Genomic DNA, 17871 nt, shown 5'->3' on the forward strand with positions numbered 1-17871 from the left:
CCCTACACGTGATTTCATTAATGAAACACGTGCTGCGCGATTTTGGGGGCCTTTGGCCCAGTTTTGGAAGATCCAATGCTGAATGGGAAGTGCTATATCAAGGGGGGTTGAAGCCATATGAAGGCATGAGAGTAGAAGGCTACATTTTACATTTTTAGCATAGTTAATTAGGAGTAGGAGTAGTGTAGAGTAGATTGCTCTCCTAGGATTTTCATTTTCATCTCCATTGTAGCATTTTATAGCAAGCTTTTCTTTGGATTTTTGCTCCTTTTATTGTAAGTACTCTTGATCTTCTCTTTAATTACATTACCTTTGCCTTTATTTTCTTATGGTTCAAATTACTTTGTTTATATATGCAATTTTGGTATCTTGAGATTTTGATAGATGAATTTAATTTTTTATGCTTTCTTTATGCTTGTTTGGATGTTTATTGTTGATATTGTGGATAGTTTGAGTATAGCTTTTACTTGTCTTTGCGATTTTTTATGTTTGGTTTTATGCACCTAAGGTGTTTGTGAAAATGCCAATTGTAAGTTTTGAGTAGATTTTCACACCTTGGCTTGGGATTTGAGTTCCTAGGATACTAGAGTCATAATTTCCGACATTTAGTGATAATTCTTGGGTAGTTAGTTGACTCTTGTTTCCATTGACGCTAGCTTTTTATCAACTAGTGGTAATTATGCTTGCTTGACTTACTCCTCGATGTTAGGGGTTAACTAGGCGAGATTGACTCATCATAATTATCATAGTTGTGGTTATGGTGATGATAGGATTTCTTGGATCCTCTCATTCCCAAGTCAAGGCTCTTTATTACATTTATAGCATTTTCACTAGTTTTGATATTGTTTTCTCTTTACTTGCATTAAATCCCAATTTTTCTTATTCCTTAGTTCTTTGATTTCTTAAGTTCTTTTAATCTTTTGTTCTTTGATTGCAAAACCCCTTTTGTCCCCTTAACAACCGAAAGAGAAACACTCTTAATTGTGTCCTCTACACTTTGATTGAGAGGATTATTTGTTGGTTTGGGCTATACTTGCAACGAACCTATATATTCTATTTTGAGAAATTCTAGATCGACAATAATTCTCACTCATCAAGTTTTTGGCACCATTGCCGGGGACGCAATTGAGTGCTACCTTTAGGTTGTTGTAAATATGTTGATAGTGTAAATATCCTAGTTTTTGGTTGTTTGGTTATTTTTGTTTATACTTAGGTGTTTGTTTTTCTTGTTTGTTAATGTCCTTTGTTTTTATTTGCTACTTTTTCTATGATCTATCACCCTTGTTTCTTGGAGCTTGGTTGTGAGTATTTTGTAGGGTATGATGAATTCAAATTGAGATTGCATCAAGGAGTGGGGAAATCGATGGAGGGAGGAGCAATCTTCCCCATACTACAACGAGCCAAATCCTCCCCCAAACCCTCCCTAATGTGCATACCAAATCCAAGGATATGAAAGATACCCTATACACAACCCTCAACCACCAAACCTTCAAGAACCACACCATACACCTCCATGGAATCAAAATGTCTATACACCTTGTTACCAACCATATGAACCATCACCCCCTTATACACCACCTCAATATCCCCACCCACATGACACATCTTCCAATTACACAACCTTTATCCCAACCTTTGAACCTTCTCTTCCACCTAAATGTGAAGTTTTCCAACCCTTGCCCCAAGAACAACAAGTCCTTCAAGGATTCTTCCAAGAGCAAGAAGGGTTCCGAAAGAAGTAAGGGGAGTTCATGGCCACCATAGCCGAGGCGGTGAACCGTATAGTTCTCTCACACTCATTCGATCATGGCATTCCTCTTGAGGAATGTGTAGGATCAACTAAAGAATGTAGTGAAGAGGAGAGCATGGAACCACAAGGAAAAGAAGAAGAGATAGGACAAGAATTGCAACATGAGGAGGAAGTTAGAGCTAGTGAACCGGAAGAGGTAAATGGAGAGTTGAGGGAGTTTGATCAAGAAGTGGATTGCATCGTCAATGATTTTTTGTCCACCTTGGTCAACCCTTTCAATGATCTTGAGGAGCCTCCCACTCTTAAGTTTGAGAGATAAGGGGAAGAGCTAGAAAAGAGTGGTGAGGGAGAGTTAGACATCCAAGAAGTGGAAGCATTCTTGCAAGAGTCCAAGAGAATGACTCCAATCCAAGGGCAATTTGAATGGGTGACAATTTCCTCCTTGAGCTTCATAGACCGACATCAATTTGCTCTATTGGAAATAGACCATCAACTTAAGGCCCTTCTTGGAACATGGAATGATGAAGAAATGGGTGTTGGTTGCCAAAGGAATTTAAGGTATAAATGGTGCAAGATCCAATTTGGAGGAGTCCAACATTCAAGTGGGTGCTTCAAAGGTACCTGGGAAGGTTGTTCTTCCAAGGGTACAAGTGAAAGTCAACAAGAAGATGATAGAGAAACCAAAGTGTGGGATCTGGGCATACATCCTTACAACCAACAATTTTGGATTCCAATTGCTTGCTTGAGAGGTTGATGTACTTTGTGTGGAATCCCGGAGGATTTTTTTGAAGAGCAAGGATGGTTGGCAACCAAGGATAGATGGAAGCACAAGCCTCCTTGATGTGAGCTCTAACCAAAAGTACAACTTGAGGACTTAAAACCAAAGTGCTAAGTGGGAGACACCCCACCATGGTAATATCCTTTCAACCCTTCTTTCTTTTAATTTTTGTTTATTGAATTTTGCCTCTTTGATTAGCTTAGTTTGATTGCATTATAGGTTTAAATTAGTTGCATTTTATCTTTGATCATGTGTTTTTAAATAATGATGTGTTTCGGGTTCGAAAACCCTTGATTGATATCATGGTTGGTGCCTTAGAGGCTTTAAAAATGTTGCAGAAACAGAGTTCTGTGCGTGTGCATGGTACGCGGAATCGTGATTACACTTTAATTATGTAAAGTTCATTGCTCTTTCTTTCCCTGGAAATGGCGCCAAAAAACATGATGCCAAGACCATGGTTCACAACTCCGTGTAACTAACCAGCAAGTGCACTGGGTCGTCCAAGTAATACCTTACGTGAGTAAGGGTCGAATCCCACGGAGATTGTTGGTATGAAGCAAGATATGGTCACCTTGCAAATCTCAGTTAGGCAGATATAAATTGATAATGGTGTTTTCGAATAATAATTAATAGAATAGGGATAGAAATACTTATGTAATTCATTGGTGAGAATTTCAGATAAGCGAATGGAGATGCTTTTCATTCCTCTGAACCTCTGCTTTCCTGCTATCTTCATCCAGTCAGTCTTACTCCTTTCCATGCCTGGCTTTATGTGATACATCACCATTGTCAACGGCTACTTTCGGTCATCTCTCAGGAAAATGATCCAGTGCCCTGTCACGGCACGGCTAATCGTCTGGAGGCATCACCCTTGGGTCACCTTGCAAATCTCAGTTAGGCAGATATAAATTGATAATGGTGTTTTCGAAACAGTCATTCATTCATTGAATCCTACTCGGAATACCACAGACAAGGTTTAGACCTTCCGGGTTCTCTTTGTAGAACGGAAGTGGTTGTCAGGCACGCGTTCATAGGGAATGATGATGATTGTCACATTTATCACATTCAGTTTGAAGTGCGAATGAATATCTTAGAAGCGAAATAAGAAGAATTGAATAGAAAACAGTAGTACTTTGCATTAATCTTGGAGGAATAGCAGAGCTCCACACCTTAATCTATGGAGTGTAGAAACTCTACCGTTAAAAATACATAAGTGAAAGGTCCAGGCATGGCCGAGATGGCCAGCCCCCTAAAACGTGATCACAGGATCAAAATACAATCCAGGATGATCTAATACAATAGTAAAAGGTCTTATTTATAATAAACTAGTCACTAGGGTTTACAGAAGTAAGTAATTGATGCATAAATCCACTTCCGGGGCCCACTTGGTGTGTGCTTGGTCTGAGCTTGAGTGTTGCACGTGTAGAGGTCCTTCTTGGAGTTTGGACGCCAGCTTTTGTGCCAGTTTGGGCGTTCAACTCTGGTTTTGGCTCCTTTTCTGGCGCTGGACGCCAGATTTGGGCAGAAAGCTGGCGTTGAACGCCAGTTTACGTCGTCTATTCTTGGCTAAAGTATGGACTATTATATATTTATGGAAAGCCCTGGAAGTGTACTTTCCAACGCAATTGGAAGCGCGCCATTTCAAGTTCTGTAGCTCCAGAAAATCCACTTTGAGTGCAGGGAGGTCAGAATCCAACAACATCAGCAGTCCTTCTTCAACCTCTAAATCTGATTTTTGCTCAAGTCCCTCAATTTCAGCCAGAAAATACCTGAAATCACAGAAAAACACACAAACTCTAGGCCCTCCTATCCACTGATGCTCAAAGCCTTGGGATCCTTTTTATTTTCCCTTGCCTTTTGGTTTTAAGGGTTATTGGCTTTTTCTACTTGCTTTTTCTTTTTTTTTCTTTCTATATTTTTTTTCTCCTATTTTTTTTTTTCGAAAACAAAGGAAAAATTTTTGAAAGATTTTTGAAAAATTTTTTAAAACAAAATAAAAAGAAAATTACCTAATCTGAGCAACAAGATGAACCGTCAGTTGTCCAAACTCGAACAATCCCCGGCAACGGCGCCAAAAACTTGGTACGCGAAATCGTGATTACACTTTAATTATGTAAAGTTCATTGCTCTTTCTTTCCCTGGAAATGGCGCCAAAAAACGAAGCAAGATATGGTCACCTTGCAAATCTCAGTTAGGCAGATATAGGGATAGAAATACTTATGTAATTCATTGGTGAGAATTTCAGATAAGCGAATGGAGATGCTTTCGTTCCTCTGAACCTCTGCTTTCCTGCTATCTTCATCCAGTCAGTCTTACTCCTTTCCATGGCTGGCTTTATGTGATACATCACCATTGTCAATGGCTACTTTCGGTCATCTCTCGGGAAAATGATCCAGTGCCTTGTCACGGCACGGCTAATCGTCTGGAGGCATCACCCTTGTCAATGGCTTCATCTTATCCTCTCAGTGAAAATGATCAACGCACCCTATCACGGCACGGCTATTCATCTGTCGGTTCTCGATCATGCTGGAATAGGATTTACTATCCTTTTGCATCTGTCACTAACGCCCCACAATCGCGAGTTTGGAGCTCGTCACAGTCATTCATTCATTGAATCCTACTCGGAATACCACAGACAAGGTTTAGACCTTCCGGGTTCTCTTGAATGCCGCCATCATTCTAGCTTACGCCACGAAGATTCCGATTAAGAGATCTAAGAGATACTCATTCAATTCTAATGTAGAACGGAAGTGGTTGTCAGGCACGCGTTCATAGGAAATGATGATGATTGTCACGTTCATCACATTCAGTTTGAAGTGCGAATGAATATCTTAGAAGCGAAATAAGAAGAATTGAATAGAAAACAGTAGTACTTTGCATTAATCTTTGAGGAACAGCAGAGCTCCACACCTTAATCTATGGAGTGTAGAAACTCTACCGTTAAAAATACATAAGTGAAAGGTCCAGGCATGGCCGAGATGGCCAGCCCCCTAAAACGTGATCACAGGATCAAAATACAATCCAGGATGATCTAATACAATAGTAAAAGGTCCTATTTATAATAAACTAGTCACTAGGGTTTACAAAAGTAAGTAATTGATGCATAAATCCACTTTCGGGGCCCACTTGTTGTGTGCTTGGGCTGAGCTTGAGTGTGGCACGTGTAGAGGTCCTTTTTGGATTTTGAACGCCAGCTTTTGTGCCAGTTTGGGCGTTCAACTCTGGTTTTGGCTCCTTTTCTGGCGCTGGACGCCAGATTTGGGCAGAAAGCTGGCGTTGAACGCCAGTTTACGTCATCTATTCTTGGCCAAAGTATGGACTATTATATATTGCTGGAAAGCCCTGGAAGTCTACTTTCCAACGCAATTGGAAGCGCGCCATTTCAAGTTCTATAGCTCCAGAAAATCCACTTTGAGTGCAGGGAGGTCAGAATCCAACAGCATCAGCAGTCCTTCTTCAACCTCTGAATCTGATTTCTGCTCAAGTCCCTCAATTTCAGCCAGAAAATACCTGAAATTACAGAAAAATACACAATCTCATAGTAAAGTCCAGAAATGTGAATTTAACATAAAACTAATGAAAACATCCCTAAAAGTAACTAGATCCTACTAAAAACATACTAAAAACAATGTCAAAAAGCGTGTAAATTATCCGCTCATCAGTGCACAGCCTTGTGCGTACGCACACTTCCCCTGTTTTTCCCCACCTGTGTGTGCGCACAGTAGTGTGCGTATGCACACCCGTTGTAACACGCTCTATTCGCAGCGCTCGCATACTCGATGCACGCGCACCCCCACCACATTTTCATTCTGTGCGCGCGCACGAATCTCTGTGCGCACGCACACGTGGTCATTTTACCTACTTTAAAAAAAAAGAAGTGTTCTGTGCGTGCGCACAGCTCTGTGTGCACGCACACGTCTTTTGACTCTCTCTGCCAGTAGCGCTCGCACGACTTGTGCGTCTGAACGCCCCCAGTTTTTGCTTGTGTGCGTACGCACACTCCCTTGTGCGTACACACGAGTCGCGGTCTGGGCAATAATAAGAAAGGGTGCCCTGTTGTGCCAGCTTCTTCCACTCCTCACCCCTTCTCTTCTTTCCTTCTTTCTTCTTCCACCCCTCTACACCACCCAGCCATTTTGCCGTCCACCACCACCGCCGCCGCCGGAACCACCATTGCCACCACTCTCTCTCTCTCTCTCTCTCTATTCCTTCTTTCTTCTTCTTCTTCTTCTTCTTCTTCTTCTTCTTCTTCTCCTTCTTGTTTCTTCTTATTTCTTCTTCCTTCTTTCTTCTTTCTTTTTCTTCTCTCTCTCTTCTCTTCTCCGGCGAAGTTCCATCGTCGTGACCCTCGCAGTGGCTAACACAAGTGCCAATGTTACCTATCCCTTTCTTTTCTATTCTTCATCTTTTCAATTTTATTGTTTTAATCTTCCTTTTTATGCTTAGTTGCTTGCTTAATTTTTGTTTTCTTTATTTAACTTTGGTTATTTAGCTTAACTTTTGCTTAGTTGCTTGTTTTTTGCATTGCAAGTGTTCAATTATTGACTTATGGGTTGTTGATATTTGAATTTTGGCTTGAATTAATGAATATGTGCACCGCATACCATGTGTTTGTTTAAATGCCTGAATGAACTTTTGGTTTAATTCATATGTAGTCATGACCATATGTGTTAGACTATATCCTTGTTTGGCATTCTAATCAAGAATTGTGCACCTTTGAATGGTTATATTTTCAATCATGTACTTGTTGTTTATTGTCTTGAGTTACTAGCACCAAATTGATTTAGAAATTGACTTTTTTGTCTTTTATATGGAAAAATTTTTAACAAGTACATATTGAATTTAGTGAATTAAATGGAATTTCTTGTTCATCATGGTTTTTAAGTCAACATAATCACATCACAAGGTATTTGCTCCTTGTTAATGCTTTGCATTTTGTTTGAGTTGACTTGACTTGATTCTTATCAAGACTTGTCACTTTTTGTAGCAAGCACCTTCCCATGTGATTATTGCCTTATTCTTAAGGATGAATAGGTAGTTTCTCTTTATGATTGCATTGGTTATTGTTTGTTGTGCTATTTTATATCAATTTTGCTCTTTCACTTGCACAACTTCAATATCCCATAATTCCTACATTTAATTCATTTTTGTTGTAGTTGCCTAAGTTTGCTTGTACTTAATTGATGCTCATCTCTTAGTTGCATCTTAGGCCATTTAGTTGAGGAACTCATACTTACTTTTTGATTGTGTGGATGCGGCCGTTGTGTGTATTCTAATCGCGCGCATAATTGGAATACACACATGGCTCAATTTTTATTATCATACCACACCACTATGCAACTTCCTCAATTAGATGTTTAATTGCTCTCTCCTTTACCTTTTTGTGCTACTTGCCTATGAGTTCATAATTATAGTTTATTCATTCTTTTTTAGGATGAGACATAAAGCAAGGAGCTAGGAGAGGAGGAGGACACCGAGGATGGAGACGCCAAGAATGCATTGGACATTGGCGATTTCCACACAACCCAAGCCCCCGCATCCGCCAAACGAAAGTGGAGGAACCTTAGAGACATTCTCCCCGGATCGTGTTCGTGCGCAGAGGACCGTGCAACGCTTAAGTGTGGGGGAGGATTTGTCATTTTGGGGCGTAAACTTACTTTTTCAAACACTTTGCACTTTATTTTTGTTTCTTTTTACTATGTTTCTTGCAGATATTTGAAGTGTTTTTTATTGTTGCATTGCACTTTCTTCTAGTATATATATATACATCTTAGTTCATCCATAGTTATTGTATTTTGCATCTTTTGCATAGTATATGTTTTATAGATAGAAGTTGTGATTGGATAATGTGAATAGTATAGCACCTAGTTCAATTTTGTCCTAATTGTTCATGTTAATTTTTTTGCAATGTTGAAAATTAGGAATAGAACTAGGAAAATTTTGAAAAATGCATCCATCACATACATATAGGAAATAATTTTGGTGAAAAACAACAAAAAAAATTTCAAAAATTTTGTTTCAAGGGCATTCTATTGAATTGATTTGAAAAAAATTGTTTTTAAACTTGCTTGAATGAATTTTTATAGAACATAGAAGAGAGATAGAACAAAATGCCTTGTGAGTTTTTGAGCTTTAATGAGTGGTTACATATTATAACCACAATTTTTGTTCTTGTGTGCTATATCTCTTCTATGATTGTGATCTTGGTTTTGCTTGATTCTTTATTTCTGATGTTTGATGTCTTGAATGCATTTAGCATGATTGAGGCCATCTTTGAATAAAGCTTACTCACCCATATAGCCTTACCCTTGTATCTACCCTTGTTAACCCCTTTTGAGCTTTTTAATCCCCTTTGTTCTAATTGTTACCACATTACAACCTTAAGCGGAAAAATATGAATAACTTTGAATTACATCTTTGATTAGCTTAGGTTGAGGAGTGTGTGTTATTTAAGTGTGGGGAAATTTTGGAAAACATTGGTAGAGAAAAATTTTATTTTGGGTAATTATTAAAAAATTTGAAAAAATGGGTGCGCATTCATGTATCAATTTGCTTTAACCATATGCATTTGTCATAGAAAAAAATGAAATGAAAAAAATAATAAAATATAGTAATAAAATGGGACAAAAGTTATCCCAAAGAAAAAAAATAAATAAGAAATGCATATGTGTTTTGAATAGAAACTAAGGCATGAATGTGTGTGAAAAGAAGTAATGGGTGGTTAGAATGCATTTTTGTGATTTGGTTGATATAGGTTGAGTAAGATACTTGAGGTAATCAAAGATCCAATTCTTTAGTCCACTTAGCCATATCTATCCCACCTTAACCCTAGCCCCATTACAACCCTAATAAGTTCTCATGATAATTGCATTCATTCATCATATGTTTGTTGATTGTTAGAGAAAAAGCAAATCCTTGAAAGCATGATTAAAGGAGACTTGAGTGAATTGACCCTAAACACCGAGCGTTTAGAGTGTATACACACCTAGTGATGGTTCAATTACTCAATTCTATGTCTCCACCCTTCTTATCATGTATTCTTGCAAGTTGCTTCTTTTTGATGAATTGAATCAATTCTTTAGATTTTTTATTGCATTGGATTATTTCCTTGCTTAGCCCTAAATGTCTATACTCTTGCTTGAAAATTTGATTGTTTGTTTTCACCAATTCTATATATATATATATATATATATATATACATACATACTTGCATGCATATAGATAGTTGCATTCAATAAGTTGTTCCCCTTTGATTATTCTCCTTGTTTGGTTTAGCATGAGGACATGCTATTGTTTAAATGTGGGAGAATTGATGAGTCCATATTTGACAATATATTTTGCCTTGATTTGAATGGATTTCATCACATAAACTCACACTTAAGCACTCAAATAGCATACTTTTGTGTTATCTCCCTAATCTGGACTTAAATATGAAAACATGTGTTTTTGTGCTTAAATTAGTGATTTTGATTCTACTTTCATGCCATTCGATGCCGTGATATGTTTTGTGAGTGATTTCAGATCATTTTGGCAAGACTGGCTAGGCAAAAGTGGAAGAAAGCATATACAAGGGAGAACACATGAAGAAAACAAGAAAAAACACACACAGACACGTGTGCGTGCGCACAAGTACGCGTGCGTATGCACAAGAGGGAATTTGTATGTGTACATGCGCACAACCCTCTGTGCGTACGCACAGGTGGACATTCAACAATGTGTTCGTATGCACAGGTCCCTACACATGATTTCATTAATGAAACACGTGCTGCACGATTTTGGAGGCCTTTGGCCTAGTTTTGGAACAATGCTGAATGGGAAGTGCTATATCAAGGGGATTGAAGCCGTATGAAGGCATGAGAGTAGAAGGCCACATTTTACATTTTTAGCATAGTTAATTAGGAGTAAGAGTAGTGTAGAGTAGATTGCTCTCCTAGGGTTTTCATTTCCATCTCCATTGTAGCATTTTATAGCAAACTTTTCTTTGGATTTTTGCTCTTTTTATTGTAAGTACTTTTAATCTTCTCTTTAATTACATTACCTTTGCCTTTATTTTCTTATGGTTCAAGTTACTTTGTTTATATATGAAATTTTGGTATCTTGGGATTTTGATAGATGAATTTAATATTTTATGCTTTCTTTATGCTTGTTTGGATGTTTATTGTTGATATTGTGGATAGTTTGAGTGTAGCTTTTACTTGTCTTTGCAATTTTCTATTTTTGGTTCTATGCACCCAAGGTGTTTGTGAAAATGCCAATTGTGAGTTTTGAGTAGATTTTCACACCTTGGCTTGGAATTTGAGTTCCTAGGATACTAGAGTCATAATGTCCGACATTTAATGGTAATTCTTGGGTAGTTAGTTGACTCTTGTTTCCATTGATGCTAGCTTTTTATCAACTAGTTTGGTAAGTTGGCCAGGACTTATGGATTAAGGTCAATTATGCTTGCTTGACTTACTCCTCGATGTTAGGGGTTAAGTAGGCGAGATTGACTCATCATAATTATCATAGTTGTGGTTATGGCGATGATAGGATTCCTTGGATCCTCTCATTCCCAAGTCAAGGCTCTTTATTGCATTTATAGCATTTTTACTAGTTTTGATCTTGTTTTCTCTTTACTTGCATTAAATCCCAATTTCGCTCATTCCTTAGTTCTTTGATTTCTTAAGTTCTTTTAATCTTTTGTTCTTTGATTGAAAAACCCATTTTGTCCCCTTAACAACTGAAAGAGAAACACTCAATTGTGTCCTAGGGAGAATGACCCGAGGTTGAAAGACTCTCAGTTTATATGTTTTAGAAATATTAAACTTTGATTGAGAGGATTATTTGTTGGTTTGGGCTATACTTGCAACGAACCTACATGTTTCGAGGGTTACCTGAAACTGTAGGTCGATCTCGGATGAGATATGTTGTTGTGGCCGGATCTGCCGTGTCCGACTTGTTGGAGCTGGTGTCGCTGATCCTTAATCACCGGAGGGTGGTGGTACCTGCAAGAGACTCCGATGCTTAAGTTAGCATGGGCTTTGAGCAGGTATTTTGTGTAGAATCAGAGTATGAGTTATACTTGGTAGGGGTGTTCGCGGTGCGGTTTGGTTCGGTTTTTGAACAAAAAGTCATCCGATCCAATCGTTTAATTAAATTGCGGTTCGGTTTGGTTCGGTTTTTTTTATCAAGATCATCCGAACCAAATCAAACCCATTAAAATCGGTTTGGTTTGGTTCGATTTTTTGGTTTTTTCAATCAATTTAAAAGAAATATTACCATACTATTTCACAAAGTCATAACCTTAAAATAGACAAACACAAATTCCCAATAGCTAACAAAATCTTGATCTAATAAAATTGAATAACAAAAGGAATTCAAATAATCAATTATTGAGTCAAAAAGAAAATAAGTATAAGATGAACTGGTTAGGAAATATTATATAAGCCCCACCCCTCTCCCCTTTGAGAGTGAAAAAATTTTACTGGATAAGAGTATGTAAGAATGGTATAGGAAAATCAGTTACATGATCAGTATTTGCTACATAAGTTAATGATATGCACTCTATTTTCTCTTTCTCTGTTCTCTTCCTGAATACAATGATATCCAAGCAAATTTAATTAGCGACCTACAAGTCAAGTGTATCTCTAATATATAACTGCATTAAAAGCTTCAAAATAGAGATCTTTATTTAATTGTAAAACAAACTAATTAAATAAGAATTTTATCACAGTTGACTGGTTAAGTGAGGTGCCTTTTCGTTGGAGCAGACAAAACATGTGGTCTAGGATTGATGCATGGAGAGAAACTCACTGAACTAGTGAACCAGCAATCAGAAGCAATTTCCCTAAAGAATGAACAACAAATAAAACAATGAACACTGAACCCAGTAATAAAGTCCTAAAATCAATAGAGGAAAAGGGTCACTACTCACTAGCTCATAGAGTTCTAAAGCATGCAAACAAAACAAAACACCTAGTATACTCTAGAATAGACTAGAAGGAAGGATGAAAAAGACCATTGGAAATAATTGATTTTCATACTGTGGCCTATGATTCATCCATGGAGAGTTCGAAATATATGGTCTTCAAACCAAAAATAGCTTTCCAGATATCATGATCAGTAAATACAACTTTGCTTGCTAACATCCATTCCATACAGTGGGAATTGAAAAAACAACTATTCAGGCTATGCCGTAACAATACATTGAACAATGAACAATGAACAATGAACAACAATCAGAAGCAATTTTAGTAAATCAACAACAAATAAAATCAGAACAGAGAATAAAAATCTAACAACCTTCAACCAAAAAATCAGAACCAACAACCCTAAACTTGTGAACCAAAATATACAAATAGAATTGAAAATCATGAATCAGAATTAACCCTAAACCCCTAAATCAAAACAGAACAAAAAGTTTAGAATTAAAAAACAAAATCAGAATCAACAACTCAACCATAAAATCAAGAACAATTCAACCAAATATTAATTATAAATTAGAATCAATAAGACTAAACCAGAATTTAAAAATAAAAATAGATTCAGAACAAAAAACCAAACATGAGGCTTAGCCTCCATTACAGAAGACAATGGAGGCTCGGTGGGAACTGGGGTCGGTGGCTCGGCGCTGCTGGGAAGAACATTCCTGGGTCAGTGGGTCGGTGCTCATTGGCAACGCTGGGCGTTGCTGGGAAGAGAACGCTGCTGCCTGCTGGGTCGGTGCTCGCTGGGAACTGGGAAGAAGGCTTCGGGTGCTGGTGGCTGGTGAGATTGCGACTCTGCGACTGCGAGGGCGAGACTGAGAGCAGCAGAGAGTGACTGCGAGGGCGAGACTGAGAGCAGCAGAGAGTGACTGTGAGATTGTGACTCTGCGAGGGCGAGACTGAGAGAAGAGAGTAAGAGAAGCTAGGTTTCAAAATTGGGGGTGAGGGGGGGTATGTGACTTTAGGTCTAGGGATTTTCATAAACTGGTTCGGTTCGGTTCGGTTGATATTTTCATGGTTAGAACCGAAAACTGAACCGAACCGCAATAAAACAGCAAAACTTATTTTTTTCGGTTTTTCAGTTTTCGGTTTTTTTGATTCGGTCAGTCAGTTTAGATCGGTCCGGTTTGGTTTTGAACACCCCTAATACCTGGGTGTTCCAGTGTATTTATAGTAGTGTGGAGTGACCTTCCTTTGAGATAAGTTAGTTATCTTATCTTATCTTTTGTGGGTGGGTCCCCTTATCTTCGGCCAGCCATCTTTAAGTGGGCTACGATCTTCTGCTTTGGGCCTACTTGGGCCCTTATAGTAATTTGGCCGAGCTCTTCGGGAAGAGGTTGGTGTCGACCAACCTTTCTAAGAGGTCGGTCGTTTTGGTCTTCATCCAGCCAGGCTCGCCTAGCTCGACTCATGGTATGAACAGTTCCCCTGCTCGAGTTTGATCTTTCCCTTGAGGTCGTGTCTTTAGACTTCAACCCCTTTGAGGAAGTCATGCTCGAGCATTTTGGTCCAGGCTGTACTTCTTGTTGGAGAGTTTCACGCTAAGTTTAAATACAAAGCGTTTTTGTTTGCCTCTTTTATTTCTCTTCGGAAATACGCACATGCTTTTAATGCTCATTAATTTGGACTTTACTTTTTGCTTTTGCCGTTTCTTTTCCCTCTTTAAGCTCTTGTTTGAAATTAAAGAAGAGGTTTTTCTCTTGGCTCGTTTGTGCATCTCATTTTGAAAGAAGCTCTCTTTCTTTCCTCCTCTATTTGTCCCAGTGCTCGTTTTTCTACACTTCTCTGCCCAGCGAAAAAGGAGTTTCATTTTCTTTGCCGAAAAGCTCGTTCCTTTTATTGGCTTTCTTAGGGTTTCCATTGGTTTTATCGTGCTTGCCTCTTCTCCATCGCTCAGGTTGGTTTTTTCTTTCCTCATCTTTCTTTTATTACGTTTCTTTCGTGCTTTGTATGTTTTGCTTGTCACTGCTCCTGTCGCTTTTCGTCCTTGCATGCCCTCTTTTCGTAGAAAGTTTTAGTCTTTGTTGAAATTTTGGTAGAAAAAGGTTGAAACGTTATTTTGATGATTCTCTGTGTGGTCTGTGATAATCATGGTCTTTGCTGTTTGTTATGAAGAGATGCTGAAAAAATGATATTTGAACTTCTTGTATTTTTTTTAGAGGGTTAGAGCTGGTTTCAGGGTTCAGACTTTTGTGCCAATTTCTCTTTTCTGGGTTCTTTGTCTTGTTGTTTCCTCCAAAGGGTGCCCCTGTTCTTTATTTGTCAATCTTCCGCTTCTTGCGAGTCTGGGGGCTTCCCTTTTGTTGCCATATCTGACATTTGCTGATTGCTTCTTTTAGTGTCTTCTTACTGTCCGAGTTATTTGGTAGTGACCGCTTTTTCTTTTCCTTGCTGTAGGGATAGTTGGCCTATGTCTTCACGAAAAAATATTGTTGAGATGTCTTCAAAAGTTCCTGCTGGTATGGCTGATTGGCTGGATTCGATAGTTCTAATGTGTGTGACTGTAGCTGACCCCGGGTACTGTGTAAGGCTTAGGAAGTTCCATAGAATTTGTAGTGATAGGGACGAAGAGAAGAATTATGAATTGGTGTCACCTGACCCTGAGGAAAGGGTTAGTTTTCCTTCTTTGACTCAGGGAGAACGGCCCTTCTTCTATGCTTACGACTACTTTTTTAGTCAGCTGAACATTACCATCCCTTTTTCCACTTTTGAGACCGACCTGTTATGGTCTTGTAATGTGGCCCCTTCCCAGCTTCATCTGAACTCATGGGGTTTCATAATAATTTTTCAACTGTTGTGTCAGGAGTTGGGTGTCTGACCTACCCAGACTCTCTTTCTATATCTTTTTGTGTTGACAAAGCCTGGGGTAGCTAACAAGAAAGTCTTTTGGATTTCTTTCCGAGCTACTTAAGGAAAGAAAGTGTTTTCTATGTATGATGAGTCTTTCCTTGATTTCAAGAATTATTACTTCAAGGTCCGAGCTGTTGAGGGTGCTCGGCCTTTCTTTTTAGATGAAAATAATGAACCCACCTTTCCGTTGTCATGGAAAAAGGACCCAGTAGTTGTTAAGTATTCTTGGGAGAGCTTAAGCAAGTTAGAATAAGATGTTGTTGGTATTTTAGAGGAGAACTGGGGAGAGCCTCATCATCTAGACACGAAAAGGTTTCTAGGGGATCCTTCCCTCCTTCGTGCTGAGCTGGGTAGTGTTTGACTTCATTTTATAATGGCTTTCTTCTATTTATTTGCCGATTTGTAACGTTGTTTCTCTGGTTCCTTTTTCAGAAATGGTGAAATCAACGGATTCCATAAAGGCCATTCGTAGGGCTAAGAAGGCGACGGCTGTACAGAACTTGTCGGCAAAGGCTTCGGGGGAAGGGTCTTCTCAGGTGCAGCAGCCGACTTCTGATGCTTCCAGGTGGAGGAAGATCATTCCGACTCCTCAAGTCCGGACGATTCCTTCTGGCCCTGTTCAACCATCTTCTGGTGCTGCCACTGTTGCTGGTCCTCCCCCAAAACGTCAAAAAACTACTGTTTCTTATTATCTGAATGCCAAGGACTTTGACCGTGTGGGTTTTGTAACTGAACTGATTGCTCCCCATGGTAGTATTCCTTTGGATGATGTGTCCATTCTTCGTCATCTTGAATTTGTTGTGAGTAGTAGTATCTGGGTGGCCAATGTTGGGGCAGCTTTTTCCCGGGTTATCAAGGAGTCCCTTGTTCATGCCACTAAGGCTTTTATGGAGGAAGCCAAGGCTGAGTTTGACAGGATTAAGGGCTTGAAGGATGAACTGGATGCCAGGGTGGCTAAGTTGGAGCTGGATGTGGAGAGAGAGAAGTCCTGGGCTATCGCTGCTGAGGCAGCTACGAATCTGGCTGGAGAAACGGCAAAAAATTACAAGGAGAGCTATACCCGTACTTACGGCGAGCTGCTGGAAATTAAAGAGAGGCTCGAGTTTGCCCAGGCCGACTATGCCGAGCTCCAGGGTCATCTGGTAGGCAGTGTGACTGATGCATATGAGAACTTGAAAGCCCAAATCCGAGTTCTGGCCCCTGAGCTTGACCTGACTCTTTTTAGTTTGGATAATGTGGTCGAGGATGACAAGATAGTGCCTACCCCTGATGATGAGGATGAGAACCCTCCTTTTGTGCCACCAGGGAAAGCCGTAGCTACTTCAGCCTCCTCTGTTCCTTCTGAGGCCGACCAGCCAGAGTCTGATCCTGACGTGCAGATCCTAAATCGTCCCAATGAAACTTTTGATGCCGTCCCGATTGCGACCATTCCTCCTCCTTCAGCCAAGGATGCTACTACTGGGGAGAGTTTAGATCCTTTATAATTTTCTTGTGCTTGTGTTATAGTCCAGTTTGTGGACTTTTGAACTTAGTTTTTGTAAATCTCTTAGTGGTTGACTTCCTTTGAGATTTTGGTTGCCTCTTGGCAACCTTATTTTGCAAAACAAAACACTTTAAGCTTTGAGGCTGCCTTTTTGGGCGGCCATTTGAGTCTTTAATGCTTTATTATGATAGATATGCTTTGTTGACATGTTAATCATACCGTTGTAACTTTTGTGGATTTTTACAGAGGTTTGGTACCTTTCCTGTTCGACCTAGTGTGGGTTTTTGGCCCATTTTTGGATCATGCCTTGCTCTCTGCTTGGGCGAGGTGATCCTTTGGTGTCCGGGCTAACTTGTCCAACAACTTTTTAGTGTTCTTATAGAACCTTTTTAGTTATCGTCTTCTTTGTAGTCCTGCTTCGAGATTGTTCCTTTGTTTGAGCGGAGCTGTTCCCTTTTTGCTAAGCATGTTTGAGCCTTAAGTTGTTTCTAACCTTTCTAGCTTTTACTACTTTCTCGGGGTCGTGCTTGCTTTGCTAGGTCGCGCCTTGAGCTGATGTTGACGTGAGCTTTTTAGTCATGTTCCAACAACTTTTTTGGTAGTGTTCCAAGGGGAACCTTTTCTTTATAGTTTTCTTGGACGACTTTTTAGTTCTATTTTGACTTGTGCCTTCGCTTTTTAAGTAATGTCTTTTTTCGCAAGACTTGTACCTTTCAGCGAAGCACTTTTGACCTTTTGGAGGTGTCTTCGTCCCTTTTTAGTGATCCTTTCGTTGGTCCGACTTCTCTGTCGGGCCTTATTAAGTTATTTTTAGTAATCCATTTTTAGTCAGACCTCGTCAGGTCACTTTTTATGGGTTACTTTCTATAACTTCTTGCATTAATCTGCTTTTATCGGTTTCACTTTGCCGACTTCTTTGTAATCGGACGATGAATTTGGTTTTCACCTTGCCGACCTCTTTGTAATCGGACGATGAATTTGGTTTTCACCTTGCTGACCTCTTTGTAATCGGACAATGAATTTTTGCATTTTTATAAGCTTAGAT

This window comes from Arachis ipaensis, chromosome B06, assembly GCF_000816755.2.
Source record: "Arachis ipaensis cultivar K30076 chromosome B06, Araip1.1, whole genome shotgun sequence".
Lineage (NCBI taxonomy): Eukaryota > Viridiplantae > Streptophyta > Magnoliopsida > Fabales > Fabaceae > Arachis > Arachis ipaensis.